We start from the raw sequence: 26,277 nt of genomic DNA on the forward strand, positions 1-26,277 counted from the left end.
TTCTGGCAAAAACATTCTGAATGGAGAAATGTTCTTTGATCTGATATTATAATCTTCAGAGATACTCATGAGGAATCAGAATAAATAAATACGGTTGCACGACCTTTTTGAAAGCCATACCTTTGACCCCATGAGAATTCTATGTGACATTTCACCGTGCTCTGAAAAACAAAACAAGGATTTAAAAAAAACAGCTTGATCTTTGAAAGCGACAACAAAGAAGATGAAAGAATAAAAAACATCCTACATTCTCTTAACAGGATTTCAAGCTTTAATTTTCGATATTCAGATAGGATTCTAACTCTGCCTGCTTTGTCCTCGTTAACAAACAAACAAAAAAAAGATTGCTGAATATAATAAAAGCACAACTTAATGTATGGTAAAAAAAAAACTAGTTCTGTGGTATGGGTTGAAGATAAGCCGGGAAACAGCTGAGGCTTGAAGGGGGAAGAAAATGATTTTTGTCTTTCTTGTTGCAAGAATACTTACAACCTGAAAATCTACAAGAAAGGCTGTTTTATACTGCTTGAAGCGTGTCTTCAAATGAATTTTTTTCAATGCACCGAAGAAGAGAGTACAAAGTGCTCTGGCTTTCGGTGGAGTGGAATATTGCTGTTTGTGCAGAATGAGATAAAGGCATGTGGATGGAATGAGAGAACCCTCCAGGTACCAGCGAAGTCAGTAGAGCTGAGGGGAGAGATCCTGGCTTGGGGGGAAGGTGGTGGATCCTGTCTTCCACGTGCTGAGCTGGAGTTTGACGGGATAATTTCTCCTCCAGGAGGCAACGCCATTCAGCATGCGGGCTGCACCTCCAGAGGAAGGTAGTGTCGGGCGTAAACGCAGGGATTAGGGAACCATCCACACTGAAGCGAAAATCTCTAAACTGGAGGAGGGGCTTAATTGGGGCTAAATATCCAAGGAAGAATTCCCTTATTTTAAGTTTTTTGAGAGGGAAAATATATTGAAAATATGACTTCTTCCTGCATGGGTTGATAGGCAAACAGTATATTATTTTTCCTCTTTGATGTGATTTCAGCTTCGTACTGCAAACATTTCTAGGCAAAAATACAAAGGAGCAAATGAGCAAAATGAGTATGTCAATGCATAAAATGATTTAAGTGGTTTTCTTAGGATTTATTTTACTGTAAATTTATATTATTAGACAAAAGTATTACTCATAGGTGTTGACTTGGAAACCAGAGTTATACCTGGTGAGATGTAATTGTGCAATCACGTCAATTACAGGAGGCCTAAATGCAGGCGGCCATTATGATCTAGGGCACAAGCCTTTTCTGTGTCTAAGTTTTTACAAAGCAAATAAAATAAAACTTTAGACTGGATTTCAGTCTATACTAGAAATATACTGAAAAGTAAATTTTAAAATTTCAACACATTCATGACTTTACGGATCAACATGAAAACTGCCTTTTTCTTTGGCATAACTCCGCTCGGGTGAAAACAATAGCTATCGCTCATTGAACGGGCACTGGGTAATTCGTTTCCAATTTTAGAAACAGACTTTTAGTGTCACAAAGTCATAACGAATAGCAAAATTATCCCATGCTGACATCTTCCACGGGTCTCTTTGATTCTGGTAACTCAAAATTAAATAGCGATCTCCAGCTATTTTAATAGCTGCTTTATAAATTAAAGTTAGTGTTAAGTTGCAAAATGATCATGGTCTTGCTAAGCTAACACACTAAAAAGTGCTGATGGTGTACTAATTTTTTTGTGTGTGGTACGCGGGCCTCTCACTGTTGTGGCCTTTCCCGTTGCAGAGCACAGGCTCTGGACGCGCAGGCTCAGCGGCCATGGCTCACTGGCCCAGCCGCTCCGCGGCATGTGGGATCTTCCCGGACCTGGGCGCGAATTCGTGTCCCCTACATCGGCAGGCGGACTCTCAATCACTGCACCACCAGGGAAGCCCTGGTGTACTTCTTTGACCACCAGAAATTACAAGAAGCATCTTTTCGCCTCGGTGAGGCCCTGGGTCTTTGTTAAATGAAAAATAGGAAAAGCATACTTATTATCTGATATCAGTTAGGATCAGATGGTAATTCTTAGCAGCTACTGAAGCTAAACAAAATTGGTAGGCAAAGACAAGTATGTCTTTCCTTTGTCTTTATAACATGCAATTGGAAATATATTTATAATTTATTAATTGGCCTCCCATATACTGCCCATATTCTGTATTTCAGTATTTTCGTCACAGCACTGTGAGGTAGGCAGGGAGATATTCTTTTCTTCCATGAGGACTTTGTTTGAGTCAACTATGGAAATAAGACTGCTGAGACCAAAGGAATGGAGAAATGAGAGTTAAACTTCAAGAGACGTGTAAAACCCAGACCATGGATGTTCCCAAAACACTGGCTGTGTTTGCCCTTTGACATGAAGAGTCCGTGTCAGCGGAACAAACACATCTACCCATGAAGACAAACAAATAAGTCTTCGTAAGACTACAATTCCTATTCATCTTCTCTTTCAGAGGGAAAAAAATGGATCTATTCTCATAAGATGCTAGGTCACCATGATAAAGCTCACATAATATTTACATAATAAATAAATAGTGGCATGAATACACAACTCTTAAGAGTGACAATATGTCCTATACTGTGTTGACGGTGTTCTTTGACCATCAGAAATTACAAGAAGCCTCTTTTCTCCAGCAAAATCACCATAGCAATTAATATTTCTTTTATCAACATCGCAACCTTGTTCTGACTCAGGTTTTTGCAGTGTCACTGCAAGACTCAGTATGAACAGTGGAATCATTTACTGCAGGATTTGAAATGACTTCCTTCTGAGGGAAAATTATAGAGCAAATTTTGACACAAAAGGATGGCACAGATTGTTGCAAAGTCCTTGATACGCCTTTTCATTGATGAGCTCACTGCAAAAGGCAACTTTCCTGCAGTCCCCCAGGATAACCTGATTTCTGTGACTTCTAAGGCTATGGGCACTGCTTTATGCAGTAGTTTTCCTCAGTGATTGGCTTAGGGAAGAGGGGACGGGGCGGGGGACAAATGGGACATTCCTCCAGCCACACAGTGTGTGTCCTCAGCAGAACTGAGTGCCTCACAGGACCCACAGCATGGAAATCAAGCAGGGATGTCACATCTCTTCACCTCCCTTTCAGCTGCTTCCTGGAGCCGTGACAGAGTATCCTTCAGTTTCCCGATCCCTGACCGTCAGCCCGCTTACATACACAGTGCTGGCTGTTCATCTAATACTGTAGGTAAAAGAAAGAAAACTAAAGCTTTAAAACAAATAAGGAGACTGGAAGGGAAGGTGGCATTAAATATCAGAAGGCCCTTCTCTAGCTCTTTCTTTTTTTTTAACAAAATTGTATCCTTTAACTGATTTCATGAGATGTCTTTATCTGTAGAGCAATCATGTCTTCAATGTTTTAACATTAAAATGGATTTCCCAAATCCTATGACAAGAAGAAGAAAAATAACAGAGGCTGACAAGTGAGTCCTTGATACTCCCCCCCTTCGACCATTTTTCTCTTTGTGTTTCCTCATAGGTCTGGTCCACAGGAAGATATTATTTTTATCTACCTGTGTATCCTTCACAGAGCTGTGAGGTTCAGCCATGTGGAATTTTCAATATTTGACCATGTATTCCTACAAAAATAATCGTTTCATATGGTTCAAGCTAATATGTTTCAGCTTTAAATTTAAATTTAAAATCTAGCTCTTTCTGTACATACAGATGTCCAGCATGTTTATTTGTCCATTCATTTCTTTAAAAAATGCTTAGTGAGGGCCTACCGTCCTCCAAGTTGGATGCTGGGCAACCAGTGAAGACAGGTTCAGTCCCAGGCTGACATCTGGGTTGTAGAGGCTCGGGATCTGGATGAGGATAGACGGTAATCAAGTACATGAAGGCATAACCTGCACACATTATGAGAAGTGCAGTCAGGGAAACCAGCTGGGCTGTGACAGGAAGCAAGGGCAGTGAGGGTCGGGGCCAAGCTGAAATCACCCCAGTGGTCTGGGAGCCCTCTCCCAGGAGATGGCATTTACACTGAAATCTGAAGAAGGAGAAGGAAGAGGTGGGGGACAGAGCAGGTTGCATCCAGCAAACAAAGTGAATAAGATTCAGGAAGAGCTCAGCCTGTTGGGAGAAATGAAGCCCAGGGTGGCAGCCAGGGGAGAGAGACCGAAGGAAAAAATGGTGGAAAGCAAGGCGGTGGTCAGATGATGCCAAGGCCTCAGAGGCAGGACTTGGGCTGTAGGTTCCAGTGCAATGAGAGGACAGCAAAGGCTCGAAAGCAGAGAGCGAGGAAATGTGGATCCCACTCCCTGCCCGTCCTGTGAAGATGTCTTGCATTGGGACCAGAGGACCAGAGTGTGCGTGAGTGGCTGAGAGGGGGTGGCGTGGCCTCAAGCTGGTAGTGGTGATGGAGGGAAGGAACAACTTGGAGATATTTTAAATATTCTTATTCTTTGGAGGTATGATTGATAACAGGGAGAAACAGTAGTCTTTTTGCTAATAGAGCAAAAGTAGGAAGATAATTGATAGATCATCTGTCTGATGCATTCAGTGTTTTTAGGAGATGACCCAGGGAGTTCTAGAACCCACTCAAGTCTCACATCTAAAGACTGAGAGAATCCATAAACCAAACCTTCTTCCTGTGGGACCACTCTGCAAGAGGGATCTTTAAATAACAGAGACACCAATAAAGTGCACACGGCTCTAACTTTGAATTATTTATGCATTCTTTGTTAATTAATGTTGATCAGTTAATTAAAATAAATGTAAATTTGTTCAAAACATATCATTCATAACATGTTCAAATATTATGAAAGAAATCTACTGCTGACCGAAAACAAAATGCAACTTTTTCTGGAAGATAAGTCCAAGAAAACTTATTGAAGGTGTCTGGCTGTTCCTCCGTATTTCCCTTTCTTTCCTCCTTGCTGTCAGAGCCTGACAGCTCCTGCCGGGCGCCCACCTGGAACAGGGCCTGGAAGAGGGGGACCGACGGACCTTCCCAGCAAGGGTCCTCCACGGTGAGGACACCAGGTTTCTGCAGGAATGTGTGCGGACCAGGGGTGGCGAGGGGAGTGTGGTCAGTTCCATTTTCTGCTTAGAGCCAGAAAATCTTTCATCAAGGATCATTCACTGGTCGTGCCGGACCCTGTTTGAAGCTATGTTTCTGTACTTTTCTGAGCTGGGAATGTAAGCTAGGGAATGGACTTGAAAGGCCAATTTGAAGCAATTTAAAAAGCAGGGGTGAGCGACTAAATGTTCTGTTCATCCAAGGGTTTAAGAATTTGGAGGGTTTTCAATAGCAAGAACAGTACTAATTGGAAAATAAGATTTCTCAAGAGCTCAGGAGCCGGCAGGCCCTCCCACACGTCCCAGCCAGGGTGCTTTTTTGGATATGTTTGACTACTTCTGCCAGGGCCTCCCTCGGGGAGAGTCACACGTAGTGAGTTTTCTGGGAAAAGGGAGGGTCCCTCTCCCTGCCAACTCTCCGCTCATCGCTGTGCGGCAGCCCTTCAGCTTCAAGGTTTTCACATCACCGATTGCAGTGAAACCTGTGAAATAGACATTCCCATCTTGCAGGCAAGTGTCAGAATAATTCAATGACTTTTAGAGGAGCCTACATTCAGTAACAGAGCCCAGATTTGTGTCAGCTTTCCAGAGAACAGCACAACAGATGCCTATTGGACGTCAGACACAGTCTTAAGGACTTTTCTTGTATTCATCATAAAATCCTCACAACCAATGAGCAGCACGCCATTAATAACCCATTTTGTACATGGGGAGAAACCGAGGCATGGAGACACTCAGTAACACACGTGCTCGTGTCACAGAGATAGCGAGCGGCCGAGGCAGGAGCTGAGGGGGATTCCTGTTCTCACTCAGAAGGCTCCACTGTGTTTCATGAAAACTGCAGGTCATTATTCCAAGCCAATATCAAGTGTTCCAGTTGCCTCTGTTATCTCATACCAACCTGCTGGAGATGTTATAGCTGGATGGTGGTCAGCCAGGACTCCAGTGGCACTTTGAAGCTCAGCCGGTCTTCACATCTGATATCAAAATCGTTGAGAATTACCATAGTTTAGGAGAACCATGCTTTTGGCTCTGCTGACCGTGTACTTCAATCAACCGTAGAATATCAGAGTTGGAAGAATCTCAAGACAGCAGGAGAAATGTTAACTTCTCTGGTGCCGGCAACTTAAGTCCCAGAGAATTAATCAACGTGTTCAATCTAAAATGGAGAGTAAGCACCAACTGACGAGGACATTAAGGGGGAAAGCCAAGGGTTCTGACCTATAACCCTGCTTTCCCTAGAGCCTCTTCCAGCTCCAAACTTCTGTAACCTGTGCTAATCGTAGGACAAAACCAAAAATGAAATCAGGATCATTCAGCAAAATACCATGTTGGTGTAGAGGAGGAATGGTATTGAAGTACCATTATAGTCTAATTAAATTCTGAGGAAATCAGGTTGGCCCCATAAAGATGCCCTGAAAATTTATTTAGCCACATTTTATATTTATTTTTAAGCTTCAAGATAAAAGGCATATCAGCTCTTCTTTTTTCTGCCATGACAAATAAACATATTTGTGGTTTGTGTCTTCTCTACAAAATTCATAAGCTGTTATTCATAAATAAATATCCAGGTTATCTATATAAGCGGATTTTATCCCTTACTGAGAGGATTAAAGCCTGCAGCTCCACTCTTAAATAGCAATAGACTGTGTGTTCACACTACTTGAATAAATTTAGGTTGATAGTTTTATCGCTGATAAAATAAAGGGCCGTCTATAAAGGATTTCTGTGTTGAATAAAACTCATAGGTAGGTGTGAAGATGATGAACTAAAGCAAGATGGGGTGGGTGAGAACTCAACGTGCAGTGACCACAGAGCCGGGAAGAGTGATTCATGTGGGAATAGTCTCATGGTGGCTTCATCAGCAGAGGAAGATTTGAGAAAGAGAGAGCTTTTCCTAGCCATTCTGAGACATTCTTCCTATGTTATGATGACTTTACTTCCAACACACTCTTTTTCCACTGGAATTCAGCGTAAAAAAATAAGTGAAGCAAAGGATATCTTTAGTTAGATGGAATTTCCTCTTTTAAATGTAAGCACTTTTAAATTTTGAAACCACATTCTAACATACTAACCAAAAAAATCCAATTTATATTCTCAGAGAATTCTTAAAAATGTGCTGTGATGCAGAAATGTACTACAGATTCCTACCCCAGATGAGGTTGGTTCTCTTTGTATATTTTCTAAAGCACATGTGATGCAGTCTGTGTGGTCTGAATAAAGCGCCCGTATCTTTCTATGTGGCCGCCTCCTCCTTTGTAATACAGATGGTAATAGATACGCACCAAATGCGTGCTGTAAAGGCAGGAAGTCATTAGGGTGGGCTCTATCCAATATGACCGGTGTCCGTAAAAGAACAGGAAACTACCACATGAGGACGCAGGCATACAGAGGGAAGGCCAGGTGATGGCAGAGGCGGAGACTGGAGTCATGCAGCTGCCAGAGGTACCAGAAGCCCGGGGACAGGCATGCAACAGTCTCCCCTAGAAACTTTGAGAGAGTATGACGCTGCCGGCACCTCGAGGTTGGACTGCAAAGTCTCCAGAGGCGTGAGACAATGGATTCCGTTGGTTTCAAGCCATCCAGTCCGTGGTGCTTTCTTACAGAAGCCCTAGGAAACTGGTACAATACTCAATCTAAAATCTCTTTTTTTTTTGTCTTCTTTTGTCTTCCACATTCAGTCAAGCGCTTTGTGCTGTTTCTTTAGCCTCCTGCAAATTCTCAAACCCATCTCCTACTTTCCATTCCAACGCCGCTACCCTAGCTCAGGCCTTCATTATTTTTCTTTTTGAATATTGCATGTTACTTCTTTCTTTCCTTCTTCCTTCCTTCCTTCCTTCCTTCCTCTCCCTCCCTCTCTCCTTCTCTCCTTCTTTCTTTCTTTCTATAATTTTGCCCCGTGTAAAGCCACCTTCCACACAGCTATTAAGATAACCCAACTAAAACATTTCTGCATAAGGCTCACCATTTCTTAAAGTCCTATATTATTCTGTGGCTTATCTTCAAATACACGATAAAGTCTACGTTTCTCGGCATGATTTACAAGACCCTGTTTCCAGGTCTGATTCTTTGGTCTCATCGAACCCACGGCCTGTCCTGCAATTTATAAGAACAACAGATTGCCTGGTATCCTGCCAACACAAAAGCACATTGTTCCACAGGTCTTTACTGTCGCTCTTATACCATCTGCCTGGAAAGTCCTTTCCTTCTTGAGTCTCTGCGGTCACACCTACCTGTCAGCCATCTCCTCTACCAAGGCACCTTGCATTTGGCCACACCCGGCCTCGTGTGTTCTCATGGCTCCTTCTGTTGACATAGTTGCCCTGGTGTCACTCCCCAGTGAACGGAGCACTCCTTGATGGCAGTAGCCATCCTCAGCCAGCAGAGCGCCTGCAGGGCAGGTGGTGTTCCACGCAGCCGTGCGTACCTGAACCGGCTCCTTACCTGCAAATACACTGCCCACTTTAGAAAACACAAGGGCACCCACGTCCTTCTCGTCTTTCAAACAGAGTTTACGGAATGGACACAATTCAGAGCTCTCGTCGTCTAACTCTGAGAGGAAGAGGAGGTTTTAAGAGTTAAAGGACTTGTCTAAAGCCACAGAGTTTTAGATTTTAAACCCTAGATGTGTTGCTCTGGTTCTACAGTGTGTGATTTTGATTCTCGCAACAAATTACATCTACTAAATGGGTAGGGCCCCTCTCATACAGAGTTCAGCTCCATTCTAAAACAGAAGACTGACTTACACTGTTATTACCTATACTTTTTATTATCCTTCAAATTAGAGATAATAAATTTTTTAATTTAATTTTTATTTTATATTAGAGTATAGTTGATTTACAATGTTGTGTTACTTTCAGGTGTACAGCACAGTGAATCAGTTACATATATACATATATCAGATTCTTTTTCAGATTCTTTTCCTATATAGGTTATTATAGAATATTGAGTAGAGTTCCCTGTGCTATACAGTAGGTCCTTGTTGATTATCTATTTTATGCATAGTAGTGTATACATGTTAATCCCAACTTCCTAATTTATCCCTCCCCCTACCTTTTCCCTTTGGTAACCATAAGTTTGTTTTCGAAGTCTGTGAGTCTGTTTCTGCTTTGTAAATAAGCCCATTTGTATCATTTTTTTTGATTCCACATATAAGTGATAGCATATGATATTTATCTTTTAGAGATGATGGATTTGTTCATCATGTTTCTGTGTCCTGTGGGAGAGACACCTGTGTGTGTATGTATACATGTGAGTGTACCTGTGTGTGTGTGTGCTGGTGTCTCCTAGATTTATGTCTTGAGCTCCAGTTTCTCTTCTGAGCACTAGATCAGTGGGTCCAACTCACTCTTTTCACCCAGTATAACATATATAGATAAAGAGATAGGTCAGTATAGATTATATATATGTTTTTGAGGATATAATTGAGATTATTACAACAAAGTTAGGACACAGTATCTCTAAATATTTTTATATTTTTCTTCATACTTAGAATTTAATTTGATGTTTCACATGCTTATAATCTAAATGTGTGTTCTAGAATTCACTATCCACAGAATTTTACTTTCTCCACACCTATCTCCAGCTTTTCTTATTAAATAAAAATGTCTATTTCTGTAATTTCAGATTAATTAAGTTGCTGGTCTAAATTATTTGTGATGGATAAGTTCTACATTCTGGGTGTGCTTATCATAATGTCTCATAAAATAATCAAGGACAGAAAAATAACAGAGAGGAAAAATATATTATGTATATAATATATAACATGTCCCAGAAATATATAATATAGTATATAATACATAATATGTCCCAGGAATTTATAATATCTAATACATGATATGTCCCAGGAATATATATTATATAATATATAATATGTCCCAGGAATATAAAATACGTTATATAATATGTCCCAGAAATATATAATATATTATATAGTACATAATGTGTCCCAGGAATTTGTAATATAGAATACATGATATGTCCCAGGAATATAATTATATTGGTCAAATATCATTAAACTACTGGACGTAGCGATGAGATTTACAGTTTACGTTTCTCTAATTTGTTGTGTAGCTTTGAGAAAGACACCACTTTGTGTCTGTGTTTCTGTTTTCAAAATGAAGATATTATGAGATCTGAGCTCTCCTAATCTGGGAGTTTGCAGGTCTGCTTTCCTCTGGGCTGTGCCAGGGAAAGGGACCAGGCTTCCTTTCTCCTTTATCCTGACCAGAGCCTGCATGTTCTCAGAAGACACTGACTTGCGGCCAAATGCAGCCGCCCTGGAACATTTGAAACTGACTCCTCTGTCGGGAACACGGGAGCTCCTTGCTCTGGAAGCCTGAGACGTTCCGATCCTTCACTGGACCTTTATGGCCCTCCTGTACCCTTCTCCGTGTCCTTCAGCAGATGGCCTGTCTGTGCGAAGATGGAATGCCGGGACCTGGTACAACGTCCAGCCCGAAGCAGAGGGCGCTCAACAGTAGCAGGCTGTGGAGTCTTCCGTCTTTGCCACTTTTCTGGCCATCTTGGGCAGTTAGGACCCGGGTGGAGGTCAGAGGAGGAAGAGGCCGCAGACAAGGGGACCTGCTGGCCAGCACTGCCAGGAGACAGCAAGAAGCTGAAGTCATCTGAGGCGTGTGCTTTTCTTTGGGGATGTTCTGTCCTTGGAAAATGGCATCATTCTCCACGATGGTATTTACAAGAGAGGAAAACTCTTGCCCGTGTCTTCAGACCATGGAAGGTGATAGTGTTAAACCAAGGCCTTTCATGTGGTAAACCCACACGAAGTATTAATTGAACTGAAGAGAATACTATCAACCTCTACCATTTATGATTTCATATAATTCTGTCATAATTCTTTGAAAAACATTTGATTAAAAGTGTCCTTGAAAATGGTGTTTCTTTGAATCATCACAACAAATTACTTTGCACCGGATGCAGTGGATGTTTTTAAAAGTATGTGTTCACAGACTTGGATTTTTTATGTTACTCTTTTTAATAAGGTGGAATTATTAGTAAATATATACTGATTACTTTCTGGAATTATTTCAATAATAGGAAGGCAGTGCACTTTGACAATGAATATTGCTTACTGATTTCTGCTAAGCTTACTGTACAAATTATATGAGAATAGAACAGCGATAGAAATAAAGAAGTATGTTGCTGAAAAATCTTTAATTTTCCTGTGGTATGGACTAAAGTATGGTGTCCAGTATATTTTAAATGGAGCAAGCACAATTCAGTGGAGATTTTTGTGTGTTCCATTTTTAACACTTGCCTTTTTTTCACGTTCTTTTTCTGTACAATTCTGTCTCTGATTGATGCACTATGATGCTATTAATCCTGGAGATTTTCAGGCTTCCACATTTGGAGGAAGGCTGAGTGGGGATTCCGTTGATAAGAGCATCACTGAGATGAAGGAAGTGTGGGGAGCGGGTGGCATCCAGGCATTAAGACTGTCAAGTCATCAGCTCTGTCTGAAGTCTAAGGAAGGGTTTCTGGGAGTCAATCAGTCAAACTGTAATTACCCCAAACAGAGATGACATAGACCAGTTCGAAGCAGCCGCATAGCACAGGGAGATCAGCTCGGTGCTTTGTGACCGCCTGGAGGGGTGGGATAGGGAGGGCGGGAGGGAGGGAGACACAAGAGGGAAGAGATATGGGAACATATGTATATGTATAACTGATTCACTTTGTTGTAAAGCAGAAACTAACACACCGTTGTAAAGCAATTATACTCCAATAAAAATGTTAAAAAAAAAAAGAAAAAAGAATAACCACGTTGGAAAGCATTTAAAATTTTAAAGCAGACTAATGGAGAACTTAATATCTTCTTTTTTTTTTGCTGAGCTGCTGCCTGGACACAGTGGTAGGGACTTGGGGAAAGTCACTTGGGATTGCTCTTAGCAAGGCCACGTAGTCCTTGGTGAAGAAAAACAGATGATCTTGGAGGAGCCGGTTCTGCTGCTTTTCCACATGACCTGACGGCTGCTGAGCACAGGGCCAGCGGCCTGAACCTCTCAGGCCTGCTGGGCTGGCTGTCCAGGCTGTCTTTGATGTTTATAAAAATGGCATCCTCATTAAAGCAGAGAACACAGAATCCTGCCACCTCAAGGACACGTTACCCCTTGCAAAAGGACAATCAGGTCACGGTTGGCTCAGACTCCACTGCACAGGTGGTGTTGTCTTGCGTCTAAAGATGCAGGAAAGCCACCAGGTTTCCCTAACGAAAGAAGGGGCTAGCCCAAGCTCTAGGGAAAGTCTCCTTTTCCACTTGATTTCAACCAGATGCAAATTCGCTTTATTTAAAAAGATAAGAAGGAAAGATGATAGTGTGTGTTTGGAAGAGCATGTCGATTTATGCCTATTTAAAAATGGAACAAACTAAAAGTTCCATTTAATTGTGCTTGCTCCATTTAAAATATAATAATGGCCTTAATGTCTAATTTCTCATTTGAGACTCAGAATACTGGACACCATACTTTAGTCCACAGCACTAGAAAATTAAAGAGTTTTCAGCAACATGCTTCTTTATTTCTATCGCTGTTCTATTTCTCATATAATTAGTATAATAATTTCATAATTCAAGTAACAGTGTAATAAAGGGAATGCAATAATAGAGAAAGCTCATGTGGTACAATAAGGTAATAGTGTTATATCATCTATAACTCTTATTCTTTGACATTTTACAAATAGACTATATATATATTTTTTTATTTTATTTTATTTTTATTTATTTATTTTTTTGCCATACGCGGGCCTCTCACTGTTGTGGCCTCTCCCATTGCGGAGCACAGGCTCCGGACGTGCAGGCTCAGCGGCCATGGCTCACGGGCCCAACTACTCCACGGCATGTGGGATCTTCCCAGACCGAGGCACGAACCCACGTCCCCTGCATCGGCAGGCGGACTCTCAACCACTGTGCCACCAGGGAAGCCTGACTATAGATATTCTTAATCATGGTATCTTTCTTCATTTAATTTGAGAATGAATAGCAACTTTTAAAAGTGATGTATTTTCTATGACATAAATCATAGCAAGATCCTTTTTGACCCATACCTCCTAGAGAAATGGAAATAAAAACAAAAATAAACAAATAGGACCTAATGAAACTTAAAAGCTTTTGCACAGCAAAGGAAACCATAAACAAGACAAAAAGACAACCCTCAGAATGGGAGAAAATATTTGCAAATGAAGCAACTGACAAAGGATTAATCTCCAAAATTTACAAGCAGCTCATGCAGCTCAATATCAAAAAAACAAACAACCCAACCCAAAACTGGGCAGAAGACCTAAATAGACATTTCACCAAGGAGGACATACAGATGGCCAAGAGGCACATGAAAAGATGCTCAACATCACTAATTATTAGAGAAATGCAAATCAAAACTACAATGAGGTATCACCTCACGCCAGTCAGAAGGCCCATTATCAGAAAATCTAGAAACAATAAATGCTGGAAAGGGTGTGGTGAAAAGGGAACCCTCTTGCACTGTTGGTGGGAATGTAAATTGATACAGCCACTATGGAGAACAGTATGGAGGTTCCTCAAAAAACTACAAATAGAGCTACCATACGACCCAGCAATCCCACTACTGGGCATATACCCTGAGAAAACCATAATTCAAAAAGAGTCATGTACCACAGTGTTCATTGCAGCACTATTTACAATAGCCAGGACATGGAAGCAACCTAAGTGTCCATCAGCAGATGAATGGATAAAGAAGATGTGGCACATATATACAATGGAATATTACTCAGCCATAAAAAGAAACGAAATTGAGTTATCTATAGTGAGGTGGATGGACTCTGTCATACAAAGTGAAGTCAGTCAGAAAGAGAAAAACAAACACTGTATGCTAACACATATATATGGAATCTAAAAAAAAAAAAAATGGTCACGAAGAACCTAGAGGCAAGACGGGAATAAAGACGCAGACCTACTAGAGAATGGACTTGAGGACACGGGGAGGGGGAAGGGTAAGCTGGGACAAAGTGAGAGAGTGGCATGGACATATATACACTACCAAACGTAAAATAGATAGCCAGTGGGAAGCAGCCGCATAGCACAGGGAGATCAGCTCGGTGCTTTGTGACCACCTAGAGGGGTGGGATAGGGAGGGTGGGTGGGAGGGAGATGCAAGAGGGAAGAGATATGGGGACATATGTATATGTATAACTGATTCACTTTGTTATAAAGCAGAAACTAACACACCACTGTAAAGCAATTATACTCTAATAAAGATGTTTAAAAAAATAAAATCTCTTTCAAACGTGAAAAGAATTAAAAAATTAAAAAATAAATTTACACGTCATCGCACTGGGTTGATCTAAATGCAAACGTCTCAGTAAAATAAAGTTTAAAAATATTACTCAAAGACTTCTTATAAATATTTAAAGAAGTACCTATTTCCGTGATTTATGTTTAGTATACACAGATCAATCTATTCTATTCACGTACTTAATAAAAGTAATCACAACGTAGCTTACAATGGGAATGGTATGAGACAGTTACCTGTCTAGCCTATTGTTTTCTGACATGTTTCCACTTTTGCTTTGGATGAACTATCTGAAAGAGTTTGAACAGCAAAATTAAAAAATCTGTGTCCATATTTTTATTCAGAAATATATATTTTTAAGCTCTTAATGTGTGTCTATATGTATATGATATATATCATAAGTGTTATAAAGAATCTTATTACAATAAAAAGACCTTACTCAAAAAAAAAAAAAAGTGATGTGTTTGTTGTCTAATGCATATTTGATGAATTATACTCTTTCCAATTATGATTATTCGACTCCTTGTCACATTTGGAAATATCTATGCAGCCAGTCTTCCTTTGACTGTAAAAAGAGTATGCATTTTTGGATGAAAAATAATTTTTAGACAAAGAGTTTTAAGAAAAAACGATGCAGAAGAAATGATTCTTTCATTGGGTAGATGGTTGGATGCAAAAGTAGTTTCTGAAGTGAAGACTATTATTCTACAATTCCATTTCCATAACAAAATGTTGTTTAAATATAAGAAGATAAGATTACTGTTTGATCATTTGTATTGGGAGTAAAGCATCACTTTGTATGTGTGTTATTGGAGGCCTTCCCTCTCTCTCCCTCAGTCCGTCTCTGCCATTGTGTGGTAGATGCAGTTGTGTAGGCGCTGAATTCAGTTTAGCTCGTCTTGGTTGTTGTTCTGCTCTTCGTGCGTAAGATCTGCTTATGTAACATGTAGCAGAGCCAGACAGAAATACGCCTTCAGAACTCTAAGCAAACCACTTATGGGTATTTTTGTCCTTTTCTCCTGCCCCCAAATTTTGGCTGCCATTGTCTGTTGGGGATGTCTTTCACTCAGTTATCTCTTTGAATATCCAAAAACGTCCTTTAACTCAAGATTTGATGAAGATTGAACTGGATTGAGAATTCGTGGGCCCACACTATGGAATGTGGATGCTGTAACCTTTCTACCTTCTCCTAAATGGTTTGTTGTTTTTAGATATAGCAAAAATACTTCTTGTTTTAACTTGTCATCTTTTCTCACTAGAAAAAGACAATACCACTAGCTATAGATGACTGTGAAACCCTCTTGCTTTGGTTTCTCAGCCGTGTCTTGCCTTTGTCACTGTGTCTCACCTTCCCCTGTGCCCATATTTCCATGTTTCTTCCTTGTCAGCGCAGATCATCCTGATATGAGATTTCAAAATATGACCTGGAGATGAATCCCACTCTTTCTGTTTATACTTGTTCAAAATTCAGAATCAAAGCAGATCTTTTCTCAACTTAACTATTTTAGTTGTTATGTGTTTGTTCTTAACGGCATAGAACTGAAAGGCTTCCCTTTGAACTCACCACGCTCTCTGAAAGAGAAGCAGCTTATCAGGGCAGAGAAGAACATGGGTTCTGAAGCTGGTCTGTTTGGGTTCAAAGTCTTGAACCAACACCAACTACCTGTGTGATCTCAGGCAAGTGACTTAACTTCTCTGAGTCTCAGTGCCTTCGTCTCTGAAGATGGGGTTCCAGGGTGCCTACTAAACGCAATTGTATCGAGGATGCTCTCACTCACAGTATATAAAGTGTCTAGAACAATAATTGAAAAAAATAGTAAGTATACAGGTCCTTTCTATCATCTGTTTCACTGGTTTTCCAGGAACTACGCACTAAGTCTTTTGGCCTGGGGCTTTAGCTCTCTGAGTACTCTGCATCCAGCCCAAGCAAGTGCTTCCAGCCTTTCAGCCTAGATCACTGATGAGTGAGAAACATTATTAAGATAATGAAATTTCCTAAATTTTAAGTCCACCTCTAGCAATTTGAGCTTATCAAATCAGTAGGAATTCTGAAGAAGAGCCCCTTTTGTAGCCATTTTTGAAAGATTGGGTAAGACCATGTGTGATTAAGATGAGGCATTCAGTTGACTTTTGGGTCTGTGGGCTGTGCTAGGTGAAATAGTGTAGAATCTTAGAGGCAGAAGGAGCCTGGAAGACTGCGTCACTGTTTCCCTGTTCTCCCGTGTCTGTGATCTCTAGGACTCCCTGTAACATGGAAGAGCTGTCTGGACGTGGAGAGGACCACACTCAGAGCAGCCTTCCCATTATCTGCTAGCCTTCCTGATGAGCTCCATGGTCCCCCTTCTTTTGAATTCCCCATCTGCCCACCCTCTAATGTCAACTCCAGACTCCACGGTAGGGACGACAGGGCCTGCCCTCAGCCATCCAATTACCTTGGCTTTATTTCCAAGTGCTTATGTGAACAGTGACTGCAAAGGAAGAAACGGCCATGATCTGCAGGACTGACATTCGGACCTCTCCATTCTTCCCACACCTTATTTGCAGATGCTTAAATTTAGATCAAATTTGCTTCATCAAACTTGCTTATGGTAAGTGCCCTAACTTTCATAGTTGTCCCGACCCACTGTGAACACCCATCCATTTTGAACTCTATTATTAGAAAATATAAATAAATTGGGCTTACCTGGTGGTGCAGTGGTTGAGAGTCCGCCTGCCGATGCAGGGGACACGGGTTCGTGCCCCGGTCCGGGAAGATCCCACGTGCCGCAGAGCGGCTGGGTCCGTGAGCCATGGCCGCTGAGCCTGCGCGTCTGGAGCCTGTGCTCCGCCACGGCAGAGGCCACAACAGTGAGAGGCCCACGTACCGCAAATTAATTAATTAATTTAAATTGTTTAAAAATGTTAGACTACTTGCACATGTGATGAAGCACTGAAACTCCTCTGCTGCCAGAGAGGCTGTCTGCAGTCGTCAGGTAAGCAGAAAATGTAAACGACTTTTGAAGAGCACCTAGTATTTTCCATTCTCCTTCCCCTTTACCTTGACGCCATAGCATATGGTTCTGGGATGCTCTTTTAAATGCACAGATCAGTTTTGGTACTCAAAATCAAAGAAAAAATTAATAACTCTCTCTTGAGGGAAACATTTCGGCACAGATCAAAAACTGCTTTTTTGTATATTATACTCAGAAGCCCTCAAGGAGCTACCAGTAAGACCAAAATGTAGTCGGTTGTAGCAATGCTGAGAAGAAGGAGGTGAAAAACATAAGTCATAGATTTTTTATGTGGAACTCTCCTATGTAAAGGCAATTTTGTCTAGTCTAAAATTAATGCATCTTCAAATATGCACGATTATTCAAGCACGGCGGGGCAAAAACACTGATTGTATGAACCATTAAGAGAGCCGCGATCTGGACGACTACTTTCCGACAAATTATACCTATGGAATGTTTAAAATCATTCACGTGGTAGAAGACAGTTGAGCTAACGCAGCCAAAATACGCAAATAACTGAGGGACTGTGGGATTTTTTTATTTAAAGATTTTTGTGTCAGATGGACAGTCTTAGACCACAAATTCATTCTTCTAATCCACTCTTTACCCTGCCCTGGGCAAATAGTTTTTAAAAAACTATATTTGCCAATATTCCATTTCAAAATACACACTACTTAGCTTTCACTTGGTAAATTGCAAACCCACCCACAGCTGTCATGGGGTTTCAGCGTCTAAGGCGCCCTCAGTGGTTCTTTTTCTCAACTCCCTAGCTTGGCCAGGGCATCTTTCTCTTTTATCCCTTCTTATCTCTTTCTCTGGTTCCCTTTCATTTTTCTTCCTCATATCTTCTTTGTATTCTTCACAATACCTACTAGACAAGCAATAAATACTTATTATCTTGAAGTTTGTAATTTTCCTACTGTTCCTTCCACACTGAAGGGCAAAAACAATAAATAACACCCAAAAGAGAAGACACACGGACATACGGAAGTCAATACAATAATGTCAATATATTCACACAAAAAAGATTGAAAGGCTTTTTCACCCCAACAGGCAACAACCAAAGATAAAATTGCTGACATTCTGTACTTCTAGGGCACATGCATAGATATAGAAATGCTTTTGAAATTCAAGGGCATATAGAGATGAAGGAGGGAAAAAAGAAAGATTTGGTGATAGAGTGTAGTTTTTCTTCTTATATAAAATCTAGACTTTCTAGTTTATTAGATTGAGCCGTATGAAATTGCCGTTTTTATAGATCAGAATCGTTGAATATCAGGAATTATTTATGGATCAACCTAATAAAATTAACATACTCATGAAAAACTGTTTCTATCCACAAAGATGGAAGCCTGCATCTCCAGAACAAGTTACCCACGGGCAGTTAGCAGCAACTAGCACATTATTTCAGGGTAACCATCATCAGCTTCCCTGTCAAGGGTAAAATCCTATGAGGAAAGACTTCCATCACGGAACGGAACGGTGCTCCTTTGCTTTTCGGTTTTTCTTGCACATACTTGAAGCTTGGTTTGGAATCCAAGGCAAGAAAGATAGTTTTGCCGAGGCAGCAACGAGAAGATGAGAGAACCTGGGAAACCCCTACCTGGCAAATGAGCTTTCTGGAGCCCAGGGAGACTTTAATTAATGTTAATGGAGAAACCTCCTTCAAAACCTAATTAAGCACTTAAATGTGTTCTTAATGATCTCTGCTCCCTGAGTCCGGGTGCAGAGAGGGGAATTGATTTAACACCAGGAATAAAAATATAGATGTTCATGGGTTCAGTCTGCTGCTTTTTCTGTGGAAGCTTTGCTTTCTCTTGGTAAACAAGCTTTCCTCTGCATTTCTCATGCACTGTGAAGCGCCCGTGGGCTCGTTGCCCCGCTCTCTTGAACTGTGCAATGGAAAGGTTAGCAGCTGAGCTAAAGGTATCCCTGGGTGCATAATAACAGTTATATAAAGCACTTTTAAAATACAAACAGATTTTGAGTGCCTAATTATGCTACAGGTGTTGTGCGTCCCCCAGCATGAGAAATGATCTGACACCCTCTTTATCACAGGGCCAATGTGATGAAAACTCCCTTTCCCCAGGGAGAGAAGGGCTTCTCCAGCAGCACGTGGTCCCATCATCATGATTCGTATTGATTTTAGATGAGCATGTATTTCCATGATATAGTTCCTCATTGCAAATTTTTAAATGAAATCCAAAATGAATATGCTCACCTAGGTTTACTACTACTTCTCAATACTTGAGTATATGTGTCTAAAGTATGGTTTCTGTTTTATCTGTGGTATCTCTGGTTCAAATAGTATTATGCTGGGAGCTAAAGGCAAAACAATATTAGAAAATACTATAAAACAGTCACATGACAGAGCTTCTATGAAGCTGGTCGGCTTGAACCATGCAAGATAACCAAATGGCAGAAGAGAACCTTTACTAATTGAAATGGAGGATTTTGAGGCAAACAGAAGCATCATCTACCGAGTCTCCAGAGCCCTTCCACTTGTATCTTACCCTCTGTGTTTGATGTCGTTTCAAAGAACAAACTAAACAACTCAAAAGGACTGAATTCTTTTTGGTGTATGTTTGAGCTAAACATGGCAATAGAGCACAATGAAAGGTTTATGTCATAGCTTCGCCCCCCAGCCAGAGGCATACATTTACCTTCCAGGTCTTTTTCTCCCTGTGATGATGGGGTTGCCTTTCCTTGTCTGCTTTCCCTCACTTGCCGCCCGTCTCCTCACACTGAGTTCTCCTCACTGTTTTACCTCTAGGAGATGCAGGGTCTTCTAAGATCATAAGAGAGGTGTTGGATGGGCTGGTTTCACTGAATTACTGTCATCTTGGCAATAAGGAGACTATTTCAGTAGAAGGATAGGAACTATGTTCATAATCCCATGCTGCCTCCTTACCTTGTGTTATATATTTTCCAAACAGTCTATAATAGATTGTAGCTGCCATTAACCTTCTTTGAGATTAACCTTCATTGATATCACTGTTTAGCTAAATTAACCAAAAAAAACAGGTTAATCAATAACGGTACCACTCCTTTTACCAGCGTATCTGGCCTAGGCCCTTCACATAATACTCAGTAGGTGTTGGTGGAATGATCAAGTTAATAAAAAAGGCAATTCATTATTTCTACCAGTGTGTTATACGTAAAGAGCTTGCATTGTGAAACGGGGGCTTTGCCAACACATACCATCAGCAAAGTCTTATTAGATTTGATTGTATTTTATTTTTCCCTACATATATTTGGTTATTTTGTCCTTCCTAAAACCTTAGGAGGTTGGTATTACTAACTGAAGCTCAAATAAATAAGCTAAGTGCAAATAAATGCGCATCTTCAACCCATCACAAGTAATAAAGTGACATTGCTCATGGCTTCCCTGGGATCCTTGTCTCTTATCTCTCCATTATATATTCTTTTCCATTTCATTGTCAATCTCGTCATGTAAAACTTGCATGTTATTGGCAGTGGGGAGGGGGATGTTGACAGTTTCAGTCATTCCTATGTTTTTGTCTATAGAGACGTGAAAATTACCAGTACTATGCAAACTTGAATGATGTAATGGAGAAGATGTTTCAGAAAAGCAGTGTGTTCGAATTTTAACTTAAAGTGATCGTCAAGAATATTTGATCAGAAGGTCCAAATTCATTCATAATGATGTTTAAAATCTTCTGGCAGGCATGGTATTTACCAAACATCTTTCTTGGAAGGGGTTTGACACACCTGTGTCTTGAACATCTTTAGCTTGCAATAATCTAACCCATTCAATAACTCTGCATAGATCAAGGCACAGTGCTAGACACAGAGGGCTCTCTACAAGTTTCAAATAAAGCGCAGTCCTAATGAAGAGTCTCGTCTGTGACACACTGCCTCAACACTACCAATTTCAAAGGAGACACTGAGGCAACCAAAAGCAGGTGTGGCCTGATTCACAGCCAATCAGAACTGCAGGATTTGGAGGCAATGGCATTGCTTGCTGGAGGCTGAGATGGTCATACTTTTTCTGCAAAAAATATTGGAGAAAAGTTTATACACAAGTACAAGTCCATATAGAAGTACGCAACATCTGCGTTTTGTGAAATGGAAGATATGGAGAGAGGGACTGGAGATTTGACTCAAACAGGAAGAGAATTGTTGGCAATGAATGATACACGACCTCAGAGAATTTTCTGTGCTGCTCCGATGGTATGTCGAGTTGCTCAGTCTATACTTTTATTTTGCCAAAAAGAAATCTCCTGAAATGATGTAATACAAGAATGTCTACATACAACATGTACAGTGACACGTGAACCATGTGCTTTGGTGAATGTAAAATATCTAGCAGTCATCATGCCGGTCCCATAGCTGAATGGCTGGGTGCGTGGGATCTGAAACTAGTCAGAAAATAGCCAGCCTGCATTTAAATGCTGCCCCCTTGGCATAGCTCGCTCACGTCAGTCAAGGATTTAAAGTTTCTGGGCCTCATTTTTTTCACATCTGTAAAAAAAAAGGAGAAATATTACTATTTACTTCAGAGGTTTCTTGCGAAAATGAAAGGAGCTACTACATGTAATACTTTTATCAACAGTTTCTGGCACGTAGTAAGTGCTGTGTAAGTGTCAGTCATGATCATCTTTGCTTTTCTTAAGATGTCGCATTTGTAAGATCTGAAATCACCTATTTGTTATAATCATCATTCTGTTCCTTCAGATGGATAGCAATGATGAGAAGTCGGGAAACTGACGTTAACAGTTTTCAGACTGTAGGGCTTTGAAATTCAAGTATCAGGCTCTTATGTGTTGTTACCTACTCACTTTGTTCCACAGTGAATGAATGACCTCTCACATGTGTACTAGGTGAAAAGAAACAGGTTATTGGCGAATTTTCACTGGAAGGAAGGAATTTCCATCTAAATGTTTACAAATTCCAGTATATACGCAATTAACCTTGTTTTGCTCTTGTAACAGAAGACAGACATTTTCTGGCTGAAACTGATTTTAAACAATGGAAAAGCATCTTAAATTCTAAGGAATAAAATCACACTCTAATTTTGCTAGCATTTTCTGATTTCTTGACTTAATGTCATACAAATAGCACTGCTTTCTGATCTCTCTTACCCAGTGTGTCCCCTCCAGTCTGTTATTCTGGCCTCGGTTTGTGTTTAAACTTGGGCTCTCCCTGTGATAAATCCTCCCCGCTCACTGACCCTCAAGAAAACAACTTTTATGAAGGGAACTGAATGCTGTAAAGGCCCTTGGAGTCATAATTCTACGCAGAGAGAAACGTAAGGAGTGTTCGTGGCTGTGGGAAGTAGTCAGGTGTTTTCATTTTGAACTTAAAAGAAATAGCTCTGTTCCAAGTCCACTGTAAGAGGAAAGGCAGAAGGTATTTTTTCCTTGATATGATAATGGAATCTGGCCAACTGTAGAGAAAATGTGTGTGTGTCTGTGTATGTCTCAGTATGTCTGTGTGTGTGTGTCTTTGTGTCCCTGTATGTATGTGTGTGTCTTTGCGTATGTCTGTGTGTGTTTGTGGGTATGTCTGTGTATGTGTCTGTGTGTGTCTCTGTATGTATGTCTCTGTGTATGTCTGTGTCTGTGTGTATGTCTGTGTCTCTGTACATATGTCTGTGTGTGTCTCCGTGTGTATGTCTGTGTGTCTGTGTTTGAATGTGTGTGTCTCTATATGTATGTGTGTGTCTGTATGTCTGCGTCTCTGTATGTATGTCTCTGTGTGTGTCTGTGTGTGTCTCTATATGTATGTCTGTCTCTGTATGTATGTCTGTGTGTGTGTGTGAATGTGTGTGTCTATGTGCGTGTGTGAATGTGTGTGTCTATGTGCATGTGTATGTCTGTGTGTGTGTCAGAACACTTTATAAATAAATATTTATGGAAAGGAAATATGCTAAAATTGTAAAAGGACAGAGTGAAAAATTTATAGCAAGTACAGTTTCAAAGATAAACAGTTTGGTGTCAGTTCTGTATAATTTAATAGTTGAATAAATGTTCCCATGATAAAAGAGAAAGAGAGAGCAGCAAGGATTTAGGACCAGGGCTAGCAAAAGTAGCTTTCTGATTGGTGGTAGCTGTTAGTTCAAATGACAGGCAATTGTTTTCAGACATAATTCTGGCCCTTTTCTCATTAACGGTAGTATTACTCATGTCACCAGTGCTTGGAGTTTTGAGCATGTGTTAATAAGATCACGAACACTGTGATCCTTTGCTGTATTTAAAATCTTTCACTATAGACTAACACAGCAGTTGCTGAAATATCTTCTTGAGATGAAGCGAAGTACACAGTGTTGAAAATGTTCAGATCTCCAAAGCTTATCCCCAGAAGACCCAGGAACAATCTACATAAACTATCAGAAGTTAGTATTTGTTTACACCTGAAGTCTGTGGGGTACAATGAAACACATTTTGCTCGGGGTAGAGGTGCTGGGTAAAATGACCTGAAATCTCAGCCTGGCTTTGCTGTATTCTGCTGTGGGACTTTGGCCAAATTGCCGGAATTCTCTGCATCTTAATTTTCACCTTAGTAAAACTGGAATACTCACACTCACCTCGCGTAGACAGTGCACTGATACCTAGGTGAAGAGCTGAGTACAGGCATACCTCAGTTTTACTGCACTTCATTTTAATGTGGTTTTTACAAATTGAACCTCTGTGGCAGCCCCGCGTCCATGAAGGCTATCAGCACCACTTTTCCAAAAGCATTTGCTCGCTTCCTGTCTCTGTGTCACATTTTGGTAATTCTAATAATTTGTCATTTTTATTATATTTGTTATGGTGATCTGGGATCAGTGATCTTTGCTGTTATTGTCATAATTGTTTCCGGGACCCACAAACCGTGTCCATATAAGATGGCCAAATTAACTGATAAGTGTTGTGTGTGTTCCGACTTCTCCACTGGCCATTCCCCGTCTCTCTCCCTCTTCTCAGGCCTCCCGATTCCCTGAGACACGGCACTATGGAAATTAAGCTAATTAATAACCCTAGAATGGCCTCTAAGTGTTCAAGTGAAAGGAAGAGTCACGCGTCTCTCACTTTAAATCAAAACCTGGAAATGATGAAGCTTAGTGAGGAGCGCATGTTGAAAGCTGAGATGGGCTGAAACCTAGTCCTTTTGTGCAAAACAGCCAACTGGTGAATGTAAAGGAGAAGTTCTTGTAGGAAATTAACAGTCTACTCCAGCAAACACACAAATGATAGGAATGTGAAACAGCCTTAGTGCTGATATGGAGAAAGTCTGAGTGGTCTGGATAGAAGATCAAACCAGCCACAACATTCCCTCAAGCCAAAGCCTGATCCAGAGCAAGGCCTCATCTCTCTTCAGTTCTGTGAAGGCTGAGAGAGGGGAGGAAGCTGTGGAAGAAAACTTGGAAGCCAGCAGAGGGTGTTGGTTCATGATGTTTAAGGAAAGAAGCCATCACCATAACATAAAAGTTCAAGGTGAAGCAGCAAATGCTGATGTAGAAGCTGCAGTAAGTATTTGCAGAAGATCTTGCTAAGAGAATTAATAAAGGTGGTTACACTAAACGACAGATTTTCAGTGTAAACAAAACAGTCTTATATTGGAAGAAGACGTGACCAAGACTTTCATAGCTAGAGAGGAGAAATCAATGCCTGGCTTCAAAGGTTCAAAGGACAGGCTGACCCTCTTGTTGGGGGTTTATGCAGCTGATGACTTTGAACTGAAGCCAATGCTCATTTATCATTTCAAAAATCCCAGGGTCCTTAAGAATTATGCTAAACTACTCTGCCTGTGCTCTATTAATGTAACAAAAAGCCTAGATGACAGTGCCTCTGTTGACAACATGGTTTACTGACTATTTTAAACCCACTCTTGAGACCTAATGCTCAGAAAATAAATATTCCTTTCAAAACAGTACTGCTCATTTATAATGCATCTGGTCACCCAAGAGCTCTGATGGAGATGCACAATGGGATTCATGTTGCTTTCACGCCTGCTAACACAACATCCGTTCTGCTGCCCATGCATCAAGGAGAAACCTCAACTTTCAAGTCTTATTATTTAAGAAATTCATTTTGTAAGGCTGTAGCTTCCATAGATAGTGGTTCCTCCGATGGATCTGGGCCAAGTCAATTGAAAACCTTCTGGAAAATATTCACCACTAGAGATGCCATTAAGAACATGTTGTGATTCACAGGAAGAGGTCAAAATATCAACATCGATACAAATTTGGAAGAAGTTGATTCCAACCATCATGGATGACTTTGAGGGGTTCAAGACTTCCATGGAGGAAGTAAGTGCACATGTGGTGGAGATAGCAAGAGAACTAGTATTAGAAGTGGAGCCTGAAGATGGGACTGCACTGCAGCCATCTCATGATCAAACTTGAGAGAATGAGGAGTTGCTTCCTGTGGATGAGCAAAGAAAGTAGTTTCATGATCTAGAAACAACTCCTGGTAAAGATGCTCTGAAGACTGTTGAAATGACAACGGAAGATTAAAAATAGTGCATCAGCTTAGCTGAGAGTGGTGGCAGGGTTTGAGAGGATTGACTCCGGTTTTGAAAGCAATTCTACTGTGGGTGAAAGGCTATCAAACAGCATTGCATCCTACAGAGAAATTGCTCATAAAAGGAAGAATCAAAGGATGGGCAGACCTCAACGTTGTCGTCTTTTAAGAAACGACCACAGCCATCCCAGCCTTCAGCAACGCTGCCCTGAGCAGTCAGCAGCCACCAGCTTGGAGGCCAGACCCTGCAGCAGAAAAGGCTGAAGGATCAGATAAGGGTTAACACTTTTTAGTAATAAAATATTTTTTAATTAAGGTATGTACATTATTTTTTCGACATAATGGTACTGCACACTTAGTAGATTACGGTATAATATAAACATAACTTCCTATGCACTGGGAAACCAAACATTTCACGTGGCTCATTTTATTACAATACTGGCATATTGGGGTGGTCTGGAACCGAACCCACAG

The 26,277-nt window shown here is 40.7% G+C and overlaps 1 protein-coding gene across 2 annotated transcripts in view; it reads left to right on the forward strand.

Annotated features, from left to right (window-relative positions):
• The window catches only part of NALF1 (NALCN channel auxiliary factor 1), a 573,794-nt gene that overhangs the window by 506,027 nt on the left and 41,490 nt on the right, over positions 1 to 26,277 (forward strand). The gene's annotated exons all lie outside the window — the stretch shown is intronic.

This window comes from Orcinus orca, chromosome 18 (genome assembly GCF_937001465.1).
Source record: "Orcinus orca chromosome 18, mOrcOrc1.1, whole genome shotgun sequence".
Lineage (NCBI taxonomy): Eukaryota > Metazoa > Chordata > Mammalia > Artiodactyla > Delphinidae > Orcinus > Orcinus orca.